Here is a 15,875-nt window from a genome sequence, read left to right as displayed (position 1 = left end):
GACCCGAACAGTCTGAATTGTCACACTGGTAAGAGTGCGATGGTTAGTAGTTTTGTTGGTACTGTTATTGGCAGCTCTGGCACGGGCATTAGGTGATGCAGGCTGCTGTGGCCTCCCAAGGATAGCCCTGACACTTACTTTTTTTTTGTTTTTGTTTTACAAATTAAGCACTGTTCCTACGTATGGTTATAACCCTCTATTCAAACCCACAGTTGATAGTGAAGGTTAATGGTCACTTAGCCCAATCATTTCAACTATCTCAGGGCACGCACCAGGGTTGCCCTTTTATTTTTATTAGTGATGGAAACACTGCTCTCTGCATTAAGAGATAACTCTATTAAAGAAATCCCATTCCAGTAAGAAAGACAACTAGTTGGAGCATGTGCTGATGATGTGCTAATCTTCACTGAAGAAAATGATCAGGCCATCCTTGTCAACATGCAGAAGATAGAGAGATGCTCGGAGGTCTTGGGTTACTGTCTTAGTAAGAAGAAAACAGAGATTATCCCTACTCAATGTTCATTGCTCATCAACCTGTGACTCTAGCCTGAAATGGCAAGCCTCTTCCCTCAAGTAATTGGGTAATTGGTTTTGCTACAATCTGAAAAGCTCAACAGCCATTAATGAAAATAAAATGTTGACCAAAAGTAGACTTGCTGGCCACCTGGTCTCCCAAATACATTATTTGATGGGGAAGGACAGAAACCATCAAAATGATGGTGGTGCCTTTTTGAAAATGTTCTGTCAAGTATGTTGCAGACCTCATTCTCATCTCCCTTCTTCAACTCAGTAGACAAATACATCTTAGATTTTTTGTGGAAAGGCAAAAAGGCTAGAATTTCCGTGTACACACTCAAAATGAACAAAACTAAAACTTCCTTACTTCATGAGATAACAGTTTGCATTTCTGTCTGTCCAAGGTACAGACTGGTTCCCACACCAAGATCATCAGGACCAGTGTGATTGTAGATAGAATCTCGTTTTTTTACATCATTTGTCACTTAATGCTACCCTCACCATACATTCGATCTCACAAGTAGAAATAGATAGTTATGGACCTTTATTCTGGATACTGTTCACACCCTGCCTGAACAGTTCCACACAAGCATCTCTGTGGCGCAGAACTAAAATCAAAGTACACCAGAAGACAATCTACTGAGAACACTGGGCATAAAATGGCATCAATTTTGTGGATGATTTGGACTCACAGGATCACCCTTTACTCTTCTCCTCTGTGAGCACAAGATTATGCCTTCCTGGCATGGAATTGTATAATTTTCTCAAACTCAAAAGTACCCTTAGAAAACTAGTCCACTCACATTAACTGCTAGGTAAATTTAGAAAGATTGACCATTCCGCCTCACAATATGCAGCCTTTTGAACCTGTAAAGAATTATCTAGTAATATGTCTAAAAATAGGTCTAGCACACATCTATGCTACACATGATATCTCCTTTACACATTCATCATTAAAAAAAGATCTAGGATTTTGTTTCATAAGGAACTCGCCGAATCCATTTCCATCCATGAAAACAAAACTCTAAATAAAATAAAAGAGCTATTATTGATGTGGTCATTGAAACATATATTCTGGTGGGGTAGATTTGAAACCATCAAAATGATGGTTTCACCACTGATTAACTCTATATTGAGTATGTTACCTACTCAACTCTCCCCAGACTTCCTTGTTAAGGTTGATAAATCTGTTTCACACTTCCTATGTGAGAATAAAAAACCCAGAATTAGCCTTAAAAAGCTAGGATGCCTGCGAAAGAAAGGGGTTGCAACTTTCTTAACTGGATCACTTACCAAACTGCCTACCTGGCAGCCCAGTGCTCATAGAGGTTTGGAATTAACTGGTTAAAAAATGTGTATGGCTCTTCGTGGAACTTTCCATCTGGCACCCCTTCCCATTCCTGTCCACACTGACGATGTCACAATATCCTCTTAGCCAGTCCTGTACAATCTTTAAAGACACTATGGGGCATATTTATGGAAAAGTGGGGAATCATTCATAATGCGCCACTTTTATAGCACCTCATTGCGTCCCCACCAACAACGACACCATGTGTGCACCGTATTTATAATATGGCACACCATGGCGGTCGTGTCCACATTAGCGTCATAATTTATGGTTCTAATGTGGCACTTTGCTAGATTAGCACCATAAATTAAGGGGCTAATGTAGCAAAGCTCAGGGAGGCCCATTGTTTTCTATGGGAGCGTCATCTAAACGCCTGCCTTAGGCAGCCGTTAATAATGACGCTAAAAGTGGCACAGTGAAATCTAGTAAATTTCACTGCGCCATTTTTCTGGGCCTCCCTACATGGGAATGCCCCCCTTGCATACATTATGCCGTGCACAGGCATAATGTCACGCAAGGGTTTACTAAGTGGTGTATTGCATTTAAAAGAAAATTATGGAGCGCAATGCTGTGCCAAAATTGGCAGCGCCACTCTCCATCATTTTCACAACACAGGGATGCGCCGTATTTAATTGAATACTGCGCACCCTGCGTTGTTCCCTGTGTTGATGCTAAATTGAGCTGCCTAGCACAAACGCAGGCATCCTTGCACCATAGTGCAAGGATGTCTGTGTTGAGAGGTTTGATTGGTTATGTGTGGGAAAGTGTCCCTTCCTACATATAAACAATCACCAATGGCGATTTGGCACTTCTTTGTGTGCTGCAGAATGCCAAAGCTTCATTTTTAAATGATTGTTTGTGTGCAGGAAGGGACACCTGCACAGGAAGGCACACATAAAAAAATCATGTTTGGCATTTTGCTCTTTCTATGTGTGCTGCAGAAGGCAGCACGTATAGAAAAAGCAAAAAACAAGTAGGAATAACAGTATTCCTCCTGGATGTGCCTTGCTAACGCCACCCTTGGGGTGACATTAGATTCTGGTGCTGCCTCAGGTTTACGAAATCTCGTAAATCTGAGGCAGCATCAAAATGCAATGGGTGCTGCTGTGGCACGCCCACAGCAATACCCATTGCACGCCCCTTCCACGCAAAGGGCATTTTGTGACGGGGCCACCATGTAAATACGTCACAGGGCATAGCGCCACCGGAGCGTCACTAAACTATGCCCCATACTGCTTGGGAAATGTCACCTTAACACCACATTTCGCAAATGTGGCGCAAGCTGGCGCTAGGGGCATCATAAATATGCCCCTATGTCCACCGTACTCTCCTTAGATGCAACACTGGTGACTAATATTTGTAACTCAACCCTTCTGTCACTATGGTACCATAGGAAACTACATATTCCTAACCGTCTCACCATCTGTCCGATATGGTCAGGTAAAGGGATTGCAACAATATCAGACCTCTACGATAATACTGAGCTGCTCTCATTTGCCTTCCTAAAACACAAATACAACCTCTCTAACATGGACTTCTATGATTTTCTTCAAACTAAGGCCAAAATGTCTAAGCTTGGTCTTACCCATTATTTACCCTTACTACAGAAACTCAGATTGATATTATCGAGTGGTCATGCTGATTCCCCCCGACCTGGACCAAATTCTTTGCTGCACACTTCCTTACTGGGCCCCTGCAAAATTGTTCTGATTAAAATTCAAGGATGCCAACATGTGCTGGACATGCGACTCGTCCCCTGGTGATAAAGAACACGTTTTTCTCTTGCCCTCATCTATACTACAACAGGCGAGATGTTTCCCTATAATTACACAAAATATTCAGAACGACTATTTCATTGTCCTTCCCACTTATTTTACTAGGACCTCATCTGGTAGATCCCACAATTGATCTCTCTGACATGGATCTTTCCCTCTCTGACCTTTTACTCACCAACGCCATCAAAGCAATACTGATCTATTGGAAGTCTAGCAACAATGTATCATATCATACCAGGTGGGCCTGGCTTATCTTTCTGAGAAGCACACATGTAATCCAAGCTAGTAACAAAGGTTGCCCTGTAACCTACCAATGTATTTGGGACACACTAGATCTTTTTATTCATAGCCTGTCCCTCTAATGTGTAATCCTCCTCCTGCCACAGGTTCTCCCATGTCACCACTACAAAGGTTTTCACACTTTTCCTATTGATTCACATTACACCACCTCTATCCCCCTACTTACCTTAGATATTACACCAGAACCACTTCTAAGGATGTGTACAATATAAGTATATCTCTGACTTGCAACCCTCAAGATTCACCATATCTCCTACTGTCTATTGCTCCATACTACCCCCACACATCTAGGCGTTAATCTTCCACTACACTCACTTTGTATAGATTACAGCTAATGATGATCTACATACTTGATCGATAACATGTATAAAAGGCACATTGAATGTACATATCTTGATAGTGCTAATGATTCCACTTCATTTTTTCTTCTCCTTCCTTGTTTTTTTCTTTTTTGTTTTTTCTTATTATAAAAAATGCTAATAAAATACTCTGAACAAAAAAAAAAAAGATGTGGTGTTCCCTCTTCCTGGCCAAATTCACCCCAGCTTTAGCACAGTCAAGATTCTGGTCTATTTATAAACCATAGTGGGCTTGGCCAAGCTTCACAAACTGTCTGTTTCAGTCCTGACTTCGCTTCAAATATGAAGAAGATTTTGGTTCCTTGGAAAACATGCTTTACTCCTCTGAACATGTTAAACCTCTTTGTGTCAGAATACAAAACATGGTTCAAGATATCTTTATGATTGATTTTCTGGTACTTGCTTTGGGCATTTTTGCTCATGCAATTTAGCTCATCCTGCCTATTTCTGATTGCCATTCCTCAACCAGTTTTTTGACTTTGGGAGCTAGGGTAATATTGATGGATTGGAAGACAATCTACATGGTGTCGTTCAAGAAGTGATGATCTTTGCTCTGCTCTACTAGAAGTGAGGATAACATAATGTGCATGAAGTTCTGTTTTTTTCTCAGTTCATGGCTGCAATGGAATAGCTTTATTTACAAAACTAGGCTTTTCTAGGCTTGAGCTGTCTCTTAGCTGTTGTATATGTATCTAGGTTCAAATCTTGTATGAAAATAAAGACCCCCATCACTAATGGCCCCTCGGACTGGATTGCAAGAGTATAAATCTGCTCTATAGCCTCTGTTTCATTTGCTATGGGGCCATAATAGCTCAGAATATTTAATACGTTCCCTGCTAGCTTGACCTTTATCCAAATCCACCTACCCACGCTATCCCATAACACCTCCTTGGTCTCTCAATCCACTGTATTAGATAATAGAATTACCACTCCCTGCATCGCTACTCCTGCCAAGGCGAAATACACCTGAGAATATTTCACTATGATTGATATTTTGGGGGTATTGCTCTTAAAATGAGTTTCCTGTGGGAAAATTACCTCAAGGTTAAATGTAGCTAGCCACTTCAACAGTGCATCACACTTTTGCTTATTTACGAGACCATTCACATTGCAAGTGACACATTTTATATGTTGTGCCATTCTCAACCTAGTATATTGAACATTCCCACTGTCAGGGCCAGTTTCCCAACTTCACTCCTACTATGGTTTTAGGCAAACTCCGAGGAGAGCTCACTACAAACTCCTGAGATTTCTTACCTGCCTTCTCACAGGCAGAAACTTTTGGGTACATGTTCCCCTCTCCCATCCTGCTGTTTTTCACTGCATCAACTCTCCCCATGTGTCATTCCCCGAGCCACCCCAAGCACCCTGGACACCTGTCCAAACCCCACCCCCAAGTCTGGGGACTCCCCACCTTCCCCCCTTGGATCATCTCTCTCAAAATGGGTGCCATGACTTATCACCTAGTGCTTCACTTGTGACCCCCCCCCTGCAACTCAATGTCGAGATACTAGGCCAAAAAACAGAACAAAGCGAACAAACCCAAAAAAATATGTAAGGAAATAAAAAGAAAGTGAGAAGAAAAGAAACTACCATAGTAAAGCCTCTTTTCTCCCTACCCTCCCACAATAAACAAAACCCTCGCTTTGCCTCATGTTTTGGCCATCCGCGATAAAAGGCCCTGAGCCACATTAAATGTTGTACAAAAGTGAAATTAACCATCCAAAAGAACCTTCAATTTGGACTGCTGTACCAGGGAAACTTGCCCCCAAAGAGTTTAAACTCTTAAATCAACCCACAAAAGGCCCTATGTCGTCGTGCTGTTGCAACCGATTGATTCGAAAACACTCTCATGTATACATTGTCTGCAATAGTACAGGATTTTTGGCAAAAGTTCGCCAAAATTCTCCAAGAGTATATTGCCAAGCTTTTGAATATATTTAAATAAGATCTCAGCCTATTAGATCATTGGTGCTCAGATTATCTGGTTTTGCACAATATACTTGCTACTCTTCTACGTTTGGGTCAGCCTCACAATGAGATTTGTTTCTGCTCACAAAACTATTAAAAAGGGGGAAGGTGGAGACACTGGCCAACCCATTTTCAGATCACTCAATAGTTTCACTTGTGGTAACCCTTGAAACAGCACAGTGACAGAGGCCAAGATGGCAATTTAACAAATCCCTTCTCTCAGATCGAACTTAGTTAACCGAAATAAGGCATTTTATTTGTGAATTGTTTGAGATAAATTCTAACACAGCATCCATTTTTATGGTATGAGAAGCATTCAAAACTGCATTTAGGGGACAGGTGATATCTTATAAGGCTTATTTAGCCAAAGCTCGCTTGCAAACAATTCAGAATCTTTCAGCTGCAGTAGAATGCGCTGTGAGAGAACTCATAAGGTTATTGGATGATGCCTATTCTTTGGCAGCGTACCAACAAAAACAGAATCAGTTAGCTAGAGCTAAGCAAGAGCTCAGGGACTTCTTTGCCATAGTGGAAATTGCAGGAAGTAAAGCCTTTCAGCATAAGCTTTATGGGGAGAGTCAGCATGTAGGCAAATATTTGGTCAACTAAAACTCAAAAGAGTAGGCAATTAATTACTCAAGATAGAGATCCTGAAACATGGTTGTTGGAGTTTGATAGCAAATGGGTAGCTGAGGTATTGTTTCACCACTATAAGTGGATCTATGAAGAAGCTGAGACAGTCACAGTTCAAGAGTAAGAGCAGTATTTTGCTTCAGTGGGATTGCCGCAGGTTTCCAGCACCCAAAAAAGCACATTGATCAAGAAAACAGAGTCCCAAGAAGTTGCTGTCACACTCAAAAACATGGCTAAAGCTAAAGCCAGTGGGATCAACACATTACCATGGAAGTCTATAAGGCTTTTGAAGTAGAGCTGAACTCTTTTTTGACTGCCTTTTTACTCAAATTAATGATGGGGAATCAATTCCAAAGAATTTTAAAGATTCAGTAGTAGTGAGTGTTCTTAAAAAAGATAAGAACCTGTCAGATATCAATTTGTACTGCTTTCTAAATGTTGATTATAAACTATTTATGAAAGTGTGGGCAGAATGGATTGCACTGTGTGCTCAATGGATGATCCATCAGGATCAGAACGGGTTCTTGCCCAAAAGATCAATGGCTGCTAATACTCATTTTGCTGCTGTAAGTAACAGATTTTTTAACAGTTAACAATGATAAGGCAGTGATATTAAGGATGGACACAGAAAAGAGTTCAACCTTTTTAACGGGGAAGTGTTGTTTTTTACCCTTTAAAACTTGGGTTTCTGTTTTTTATTTTAAATATGTTTAGGGAGCTCTATAGTGGAGCAGATTATCATCAACACTAAGGCGGCTGGGGCAGAGAGGATAAAGCATGGGGCGTGTCAGGAATGCCCTCTTTCCCCACTTCCTTTTACATTTTTCATCGAGCCCCTGGAAGTTAGGATTCATTCCAATTCATCGATTTTTCCACCTTTGGAGAGGATGGTGAAAATTCAGTTGTTTGTGAATGATGTGATTTTACACCTGAAGGCCGACAGCTTGAACATTCAGAATGCCATCAATGAAATCCCTTGCTTTTCACGTGTTGATGGCTGCAAAGTTAAGCAAGCGAAAGCCTACCTGTTAGCAGATAGTTATGCATTGTCCTATCTGATATTTAGGAATTTATTTATTACAACAACTTCTCAATTGTTCCAATTGAACTATAGGGCTATGCTCATTAAGGTAAAAAACTATCTAGAAAGGTGGACCCGTCTGCCTTTTTTTTAATTGGTAGGGTTGTTTTAATTAAAATGTCCATTCTCCCTTTGTTCCTATTCATTTTTTTTAATCTCCCCCTTTAAATTCCCTCTGCTTATTTTATTGAAGTAGATAGTCATTTGAAGGTTTGTATGGGCTAATAAACAGACCAGGGTGAAAATGTCTACTTCAGAACTAAATGTATCCCGGGGGCTAGCACTACAGCGCCTACAGACATCTTATCAGACCACTTTAGTTGATGTTGTGGTTCAATTAGAAGTAGCTTCCCCAGTGTATGATCATTTTTTATTGGTGGGGATGGTCACTGAATGTGAAATTAGATTACCCGTCTTTTTACCCACCGCAGAACTCCCTAGGAAAACAAATTATTAGTAGTACTGGCCCTGTTGCCATATATTCAGATATTTTTTAAATCTTGGGCTGTTTGGGTTCGTCACCCCAATTCGGGATTTAGAGATATGGGGGCTGGTTCAATCTAAAGGCATTCTTAAGGTATGGAAAGCTCAGAGGTTTTAGAGATTAGGGGATTTCTACAATGGTGCAAATCTGATTTCCTGGGATTTCATAATCCAACATTTTAGTAGCCAGACTGCGTCAGTTTGTTTTTGTTTTAATCAAATCAGTAGTTTCATTAAAAGTAGTTACAAGGTAATGATGAAGGACACTTGTTTATTAGTCCATCGTATAAATGAAACCAAGCTATTGGGAGAGGGGAACTGGTACCATTACTTCACCAATACACCAACCAGAAAATACTACCAGGATTAATACAAAAGATTTTCCAGGGAACTAAATGTAGGTTTAATAGTAAAGAATGGCAGTTTCTTAGGGCCATATGTACAAACACATTTTCCCATTGACACAGAATGGGAAAAACCCTTTGCTACATCTGGCCCTTAGTGAGTTAGGGCATAGTTCATTAAGAGCTGCAAATTTTAAAAGAATGGCATTTTTATCAAGGTGGTTAGCTTATTATACACCGCATAGGTTGCATAGGATATTTCCATCTCTCACTGACCATTGTTTTAGGTGCATGGCCATCGACAGGGGTGGATGGGGACACGCACAACACATACCCACCCCACTACATGTCACACCAGAAGCACCCACGGTTCACCGAGCATGAGTTGCAGGTCATGGTGGATGAGATCATCAGAGTAGAGCCACATCTCATGGGAGTCCATGTACAGCAAACATCCATAGCCAAAAATACAGAGTTATGGCAGAGGATTATCGACAGGGTCAATGCAGTTGGCACATACCCACGCACAAGGGAGGGCATCAGGAAGAGGTGGCACGACCTCAGGGGGAAGGTCCGTTCCATGTCATCCAGGCAGAGGATAGCCAGTGGGCCCCCACCTCCTCCCCTTCAGTTGACATCCTGGGAGGAGAAGGTCATGGACATCATGCAACCTGAGGGCCTGACTGGCATCAGCTGAGGGCTCGACTCTGGCAAGTCATCAATACACCCCAAGCACCAACCACCCATGCCCAGCATGCCTCCCCAACACTCTCCAACCCACTGCAACCCATCCCACTACCTCATCCCAAACACCCCACGCCCCTCCTCTGCATGCCACACCACCCTACTCCCACCATCCCTACTCACACACTCCTAATGCATGGATGACAACCACAATGTGAAGAACCACAGCTGCCACAATCCAATCCACATCAATGTCTTCAGTGCAGCAGCTGTCATTCACATCATTGGGAAGCAAGTCGAGGTACTGCATGCATCATAGCAGGGACATAACAACTACAGTCACACAACGAACATCTACCATTTCCATCCACAGGTACCCCTGCCACTGACACCCTGCAGAGGATGCCAGGCTCAGACAGCCCTCACCAGGATTTAGGCCCCACTGGATGTCTCGATGAGGACGACTTGCCTGGGCCATCGGAGGCACTGGACAGTCCACCAACGGCACACTCACCCTGGACACACCAGGCGCCCCTACCCATGTGGCAACAACACCACAGCCAGACCCTGAACCCCAAACCTGTGCCACCGAGACCTATCAATCAGAGGTGTGCCCAATAGTACAGGGACCAGAGTCAAAGGCACCCACCCCAGACAATGAAGGCCCTGCTGCTCTTGAGAGTGGGCACACTGTTCCAGAGGCAAAGGCACAGGGGGCCAGGGGTAGTGGGAGGTGAAGAATGGGCCAAGGGTCAGGACAGCCACACCAACTGACTTCCCAGGAGGCCTTCAACCAAGTCGTGGGTGTATACCAGCACACCCAGGAAACAGTGGCCCAGATCCTCGCTACTGTGCAGGAGACCCAGCGGCTGCAGGGGCAATACCATCAGGAGGCTATGCAACAGTGGCAGGCACACAATAACACCATGTGCTCCATAGGGGTGCTCAAGGACCTGACCACTGTCATGCATGAGTCCACTACGCACCAGCAGGCCCCTACCACTGGCCATATCCTACCACAGCCCTCCATGTCAGTGGCAGCCAGTGGCATGGAGGCCCCACCACAGGACTCGCAGGACACCAGCACCCCATCCCCTGTAGCTGAGGAATCCCCACACAAGGAGGACGTCCAAGTAGACATCCAACTGGACATGATGACCAGACCACGACCACTGTCAGGAAGTGAACCTCTCCTGAACATTCTCCCTTCTGTGTGACTGTGACACCCTGCTGTCTGTCCACTCCCATATCTCCATCTACCCATGGCCAGCAGACTGGATCTGGACTACCCACAGCTGGCCTCACCACTCTGATGATCTCTGCCCCAATGACCCTACTCATCACCCCTTACACTTGTCCTTCTCAAATAAACGACAATTGAGCACAGTTCATGTCTACATATCTATTTGTCATGAGTACGCATGGAGTTGCCAGTACGTGTACAACTGGCAACCCATCGCCCAGCACATGCATGGGAGGGTGTCAGAGGTGGAACAAAATGCCAGGAGGTTGATAATGGAGCAGCCAGTGGCTGGAGATATATGTCAAGGGAGGTAACAGGCCAGGCAGAGACCAACGTACACCACTACATTGTCCTGAAAGTAGAGCAAGACAGGGACAACAATCACTGTAGGAGTCACAGATGCTAACTCCACACAAATGCACTGTAGGAACAGGTATCCACAACAGATATGGCAGTTAGGTCCACAACCATATGGCCAGTACCAACACACAAAAACCACACATACCATCCCAATGCTCCCACCCTCACAGCACTCAGCACCAGACTTGATCTCATACCCATTGCCACCATTAGCCTTGTAGCACTGCCACCCAATGTGGACTCCCAGGATAGATGCTGCACAGACTCAACAAACCTGTATGGCACACACATAGCACTTAAACTGGAAGCTCAGGGAACATCCTACTTACACATTGATGCCAGTAGTGCACCAGCACAACAGCTGCCTGACTATAGGCATGACTTGTACACCGTGACTACCTAAGTCATGGGCACATGTGACACCCCCCCAACCCACCCAGAGTCACAGATGCAACCAATACCTCAATGGTCACGGACAACAGGTGGCATCAGGGACAAGGCAAACAGTTGTAGAGGACACATAGCACAAAGTTTACACATACCTGCATCTCAGCCGAAGTAATGTCGAATCAGCTCCACCCTGGAGTCAGCAGCATCCTCATCATCATCCTCTTCATCACTCCCCATGTCCCCTTCATCAGCCACTGGTACAACTAACCCCTCCCTGCATCCAGCAATGGGATCAGATGCCGCAGGGCCAGATTGTGCAGCATGCAGCAGGCCACAATGATCTGGCACACCTTCTGTGGCTTGTAGAGCAGGGCACCCCCAGAGACTTGCAAATACCGGAACCTGGCCTTCAGCAGGCCAAAGCATCCCTCAATGACCCGTTTGGCACGAGCATGGGCCTCATTGGAACGGTCCTCTGCAGCTGAAGTTGGATGCTTCATGGGTGCCAGGAGCCAGGGCAGGTTGGGATAGCCAGATTCACATTTGTACATAGAGGGAAGAGGCATGTCAAGACCGGGGGGCAATAGCGCAGGGACGCAAGGGTGCAGTGAGCTGAGGGGCACACATATGCATGGATACGTATTGATGAGCCAGGCCCAGTCCCGCTGGAGTGGTGCCATCATGTGTGGGACGCTGCTGTTCCACAGGATGTAGGAATCATGCATAGAGCCTGGGTACATGGGGGTCACCTGGGAGATGTCCTGGTCCGTGAGACACACCACCTCCACATTGACCGTATGATAGTTTTTATGTTTCCTATACACCTGTTCATTCCTCCTGGGTGCACCAGGGCAATGTGGGTGCCATCAACGGCCCCAATGACATGTGGGACATGTGCCACATTGTAGAATGCAGACGTAACAATGGGCAATTCTGCACGTTGGAAGAACTGGATGTAGCTGGCCAGATGTTTTCCCAGGGCACATAGTACATCCATCAGGACGTTGCTGAACATGGGCTGTGACATCCCAGCTGGCAAACCCACTGTGACCTGTAAGGAGCCTGAGGCAAGGTAGTGGAGGACTGACAACACCTGCACTGTGGAAGGGATGGCGAATGGCAGGCAACCGATCCAGCTCTAACTGGGCCAACAGTTCCATGATGGTCACACGATTCAGGCGAATGGTCTGGATGATGTGACTTTCCTCCAGGGTGGCAAGGTCGACTAGGGGCCTGTACATCGGTGCATTCCTCATCTTCAACCGTCCATCGTACCTGGGAAAAAGAGAGAGCTGGTTTAATGTTGTGCACCATAGACTGCGCTGATGGTGTTGATGTGGCCGCAGGCCAGCATATGTCACCTATGACGCACTAACTTTCACACACAAAACACATTGGACATGTAAAATGGTAGCTGCCTGTCTGCATGCATTGGACAGGTGGAAGTGAGATCATCCCGCTGGCGTAACACGTCATGGTGGAAGGCGGTCACGACCACAGTGCAACTCACCATTGGTGAACACTGTTGCCTATGGGAGCCAGGAGCCAATGGTGATCGCTGCAGGCGGTGACGGTGATGTCCGCCGCAGCTGTGACTGCCATTTTATGTGCTCTTGCTCACTTGACTCCTGAACCTCATGCACTGAAGACCTCCACTGCTTGTGCTGTTGTGTTCTGACTCTGGTAGCCAAGATGCCACGTCCTGCAGGAGACAGAGCCCCAGCCTACACCCAGGAAGAGTTGGAGCGGCTCGTGGATGGGGTCCTGCCCCTGTATGGACAGTTGTATGGGGCCCCAGAGCTGCAAGTGAGCCCAATTTCATTGTCCTGTATGTGATCTGTGCGCATAGAGATGGGGGCCTTGGTATGTGGCAGTGTGTATGGAGTATGGACATGGGTGAGGGGCCTAAGGCTACGTTGGGAGACGACGTGTGGGTGTGGAAGTGTGATGTGTGCTGTCTACTACTGTCCCAGGGATGCCACTCTACATGACTGTGTCCTTCTGTCTGTGTCACCCATGCAGGTCAGCGCCCATTGGAAGAAGGGGACTTAGCATGCCATTGCCAAGCACGTGCAGACCCTGGGGGTCCATGCTTTGCAGAGCACCCACTGCAAAAAGCAGTGGGAGGACCTGAGACGCTGGGCCTGGAAGACCACGGAGGCCCAGCTGGGGACGACCTGCCAACAAGGGAGGGGTGCCCGATGCACCCTGACCCCCCTAATGGCCTGCATATTGGCGTGGCCTACTCTGAGGTGGATGGGGGCTTGAGGGCAGCACAGCAGCCATAAGTGCTCACTCTCACTTGCAACATGTGTTGGCATGGTGGCTCTGGGTGGACACCATTGGGTAGCTGTGGCATGGATGCTAGTTACAATGATGTCCACTGTGGGTTGTGTTCATCTGGGCAGGACTGGCATCACAGGTGTGAGTAATGCCATGCAGTCAGTGGTTGCGGGGCAGACACCTCCAATGTTGAAACTGTGGCCACGTACTAGCTAGATGTGCTTGTCAACTCATGGCAACAGGATGATTAGACCTGGGGTGTCAGGGCATTGTGATTGCTCCTGGCCAACCACTGTGCCAGGGGTGGATCCATGACCTAATTCAGCTGGCAGGCACTGCATGTGTAGTGGGGTGAGTACACCAAGTGGTCACAGTGCTACTTGAAAATAGACAAGTAGGCCTGCCAACTAACCATGCAGGATCCTGTTGGGTGTGCAGTCCTTTGCATGCCTGCTTCAGCGGCCGTGGGTATTGGGCAGCTACTGGACATGTGTGATGGGTATAAACACTCCTCATGCATATGTTTGCATCAGTCAGACCATCAGCGGTTGACGTGCATTGTTGCAATTTCCCCCATGGTGTTCCCAAGATGTAGGATGTTCAGAGGTGGCCATAGTGTTCCATGGCATGCCATCAAATGCTGATGTTCTACCCTGTGTGGCTGTTGTGCTGGCATTGACCCATTGCACCCTGTCTCTCTTCCTCCTTCCCTGTCCTCCTCTGTCTTTGTGAGCATCAGAATCATTTGGCGAAGGAGAAGGGACACCGGTGAGTAGAGAAGCTGCAGCCCTCAGGACCCAGGAGGCTAACACCAGTGGAGCCACGGGGGATGGAAGGCGAGGGGAGAGCTACGGGGAGACCGGATCGATGACTACATCTTCTGACACCTCCTCTGATGGCGGCTCTCTGGCGTACCCATCTGGGACCATCCTAGCACAATCCTTTTCCGTCACCCCACTTACCAGCACCGCCCTCCCTGTAGCTCCCCACCCAGTTTCCCGTGCCTGCTCATCCAAGGTGGTCGGCATTTCCTTTGCCACAGGCACCTCTGCCCCTGCCCCAGTAAGCCCTGATGCCCTCAATAAGGAGGCTATTGTCCACCTGAGGTCCATTTTTATGGGACAGACAACTATCATGAATGCCATCCAGGGACTGGCATCCCAGATGCAACAGTGCAATGTGTTCCTAGAAGGCATTCACAGTGCGTTGTCTGGCCTACAGAGATGGTTTCAGGCTCTGGCCTCCTCCTTGATGGCAGCCAGTGTTCCTTCTGCTTCCGTCCCCCCTCCAGCTACCTGTTCCCATACCCACATCCCACTCCCCTCACCCATCCAAGGCACACCTACTGACCCACATGCATCCACATCAACAGACACGGTATGGAAGGACAGACATACGCACCACAGATGCCACCACAGCCATGCACACACTCAACAGACACATACAGACATGACAACATCCACAACCTGCACTGACTCCCCCACCACCTCCCTCCCTCATAGTTGGCACACCACTCTCACCTGCAGTCAGCACCACATCAGTCACTGATCTTGGCACGTGTCCTCAATGCCACCATCACCACATGCTGTGACCCACATTCATGCACGTCATACACCACTGGCGCAGACACCACAACTGTCAACACACCCACATGCAGCACTTCCGCCCTACCTGCAGACACCAACCCAACATGCACTCACACGTCCCCCTGCCATCTCCCTGCATCTCCTCCCCACCTCCTCCCAGTACATCTAAATGCCAGCAGTCACCCACCCAAAGTCCCACAGCACACACATATCATCCACCCATGCACCTGCACCCAAGACATCTCCACGTACACACCTCACAACCATACCCACTCCCTCCACTCCTAAATGTCCTTTCCTTGACCTCACTTGTGTCCCCCCAAAACATTTCCTATGAGAGTTTTCCCTGTTCCCCACCACTGACCTAGTCCCTGTTCCCCCAAGTGCCCTGTTACCCTTCCAATACCCCTGTCTTCCGCCTCCCAGTCTACCATTGCCTCTGGCCATGCCCCTCCACCACCTGCCACTTCTGCCCCTTTCACGTCCACAGCTTCTGCTGCCAAACCCAAGCCCAAGCCC

At 46.6% G+C, this 15,875-nt stretch overlaps 1 protein-coding gene across 1 annotated transcript in view; it reads right to left on the bottom strand.

Moving 5' to 3' along the window:
- The window catches only part of TBX19 (T-box transcription factor 19), a 217,059-nt gene that overhangs the window by 33,008 nt on the left and 168,176 nt on the right, over positions 1-15,875 (bottom strand). The gene's annotated exons all lie outside the window — the stretch shown is intronic.

The sequence above is a fragment of the Pleurodeles waltl genome, chromosome 8 (assembly GCF_031143425.1).
Source record: "Pleurodeles waltl isolate 20211129_DDA chromosome 8, aPleWal1.hap1.20221129, whole genome shotgun sequence".
Classification (NCBI taxonomy): domain Eukaryota; kingdom Metazoa; phylum Chordata; class Amphibia; order Caudata; family Salamandridae; genus Pleurodeles; species Pleurodeles waltl.
The sequence above is the reverse complement of the archived record's forward strand: the minus strand, read 5'-3'. Positions and strand labels throughout refer to the sequence as shown.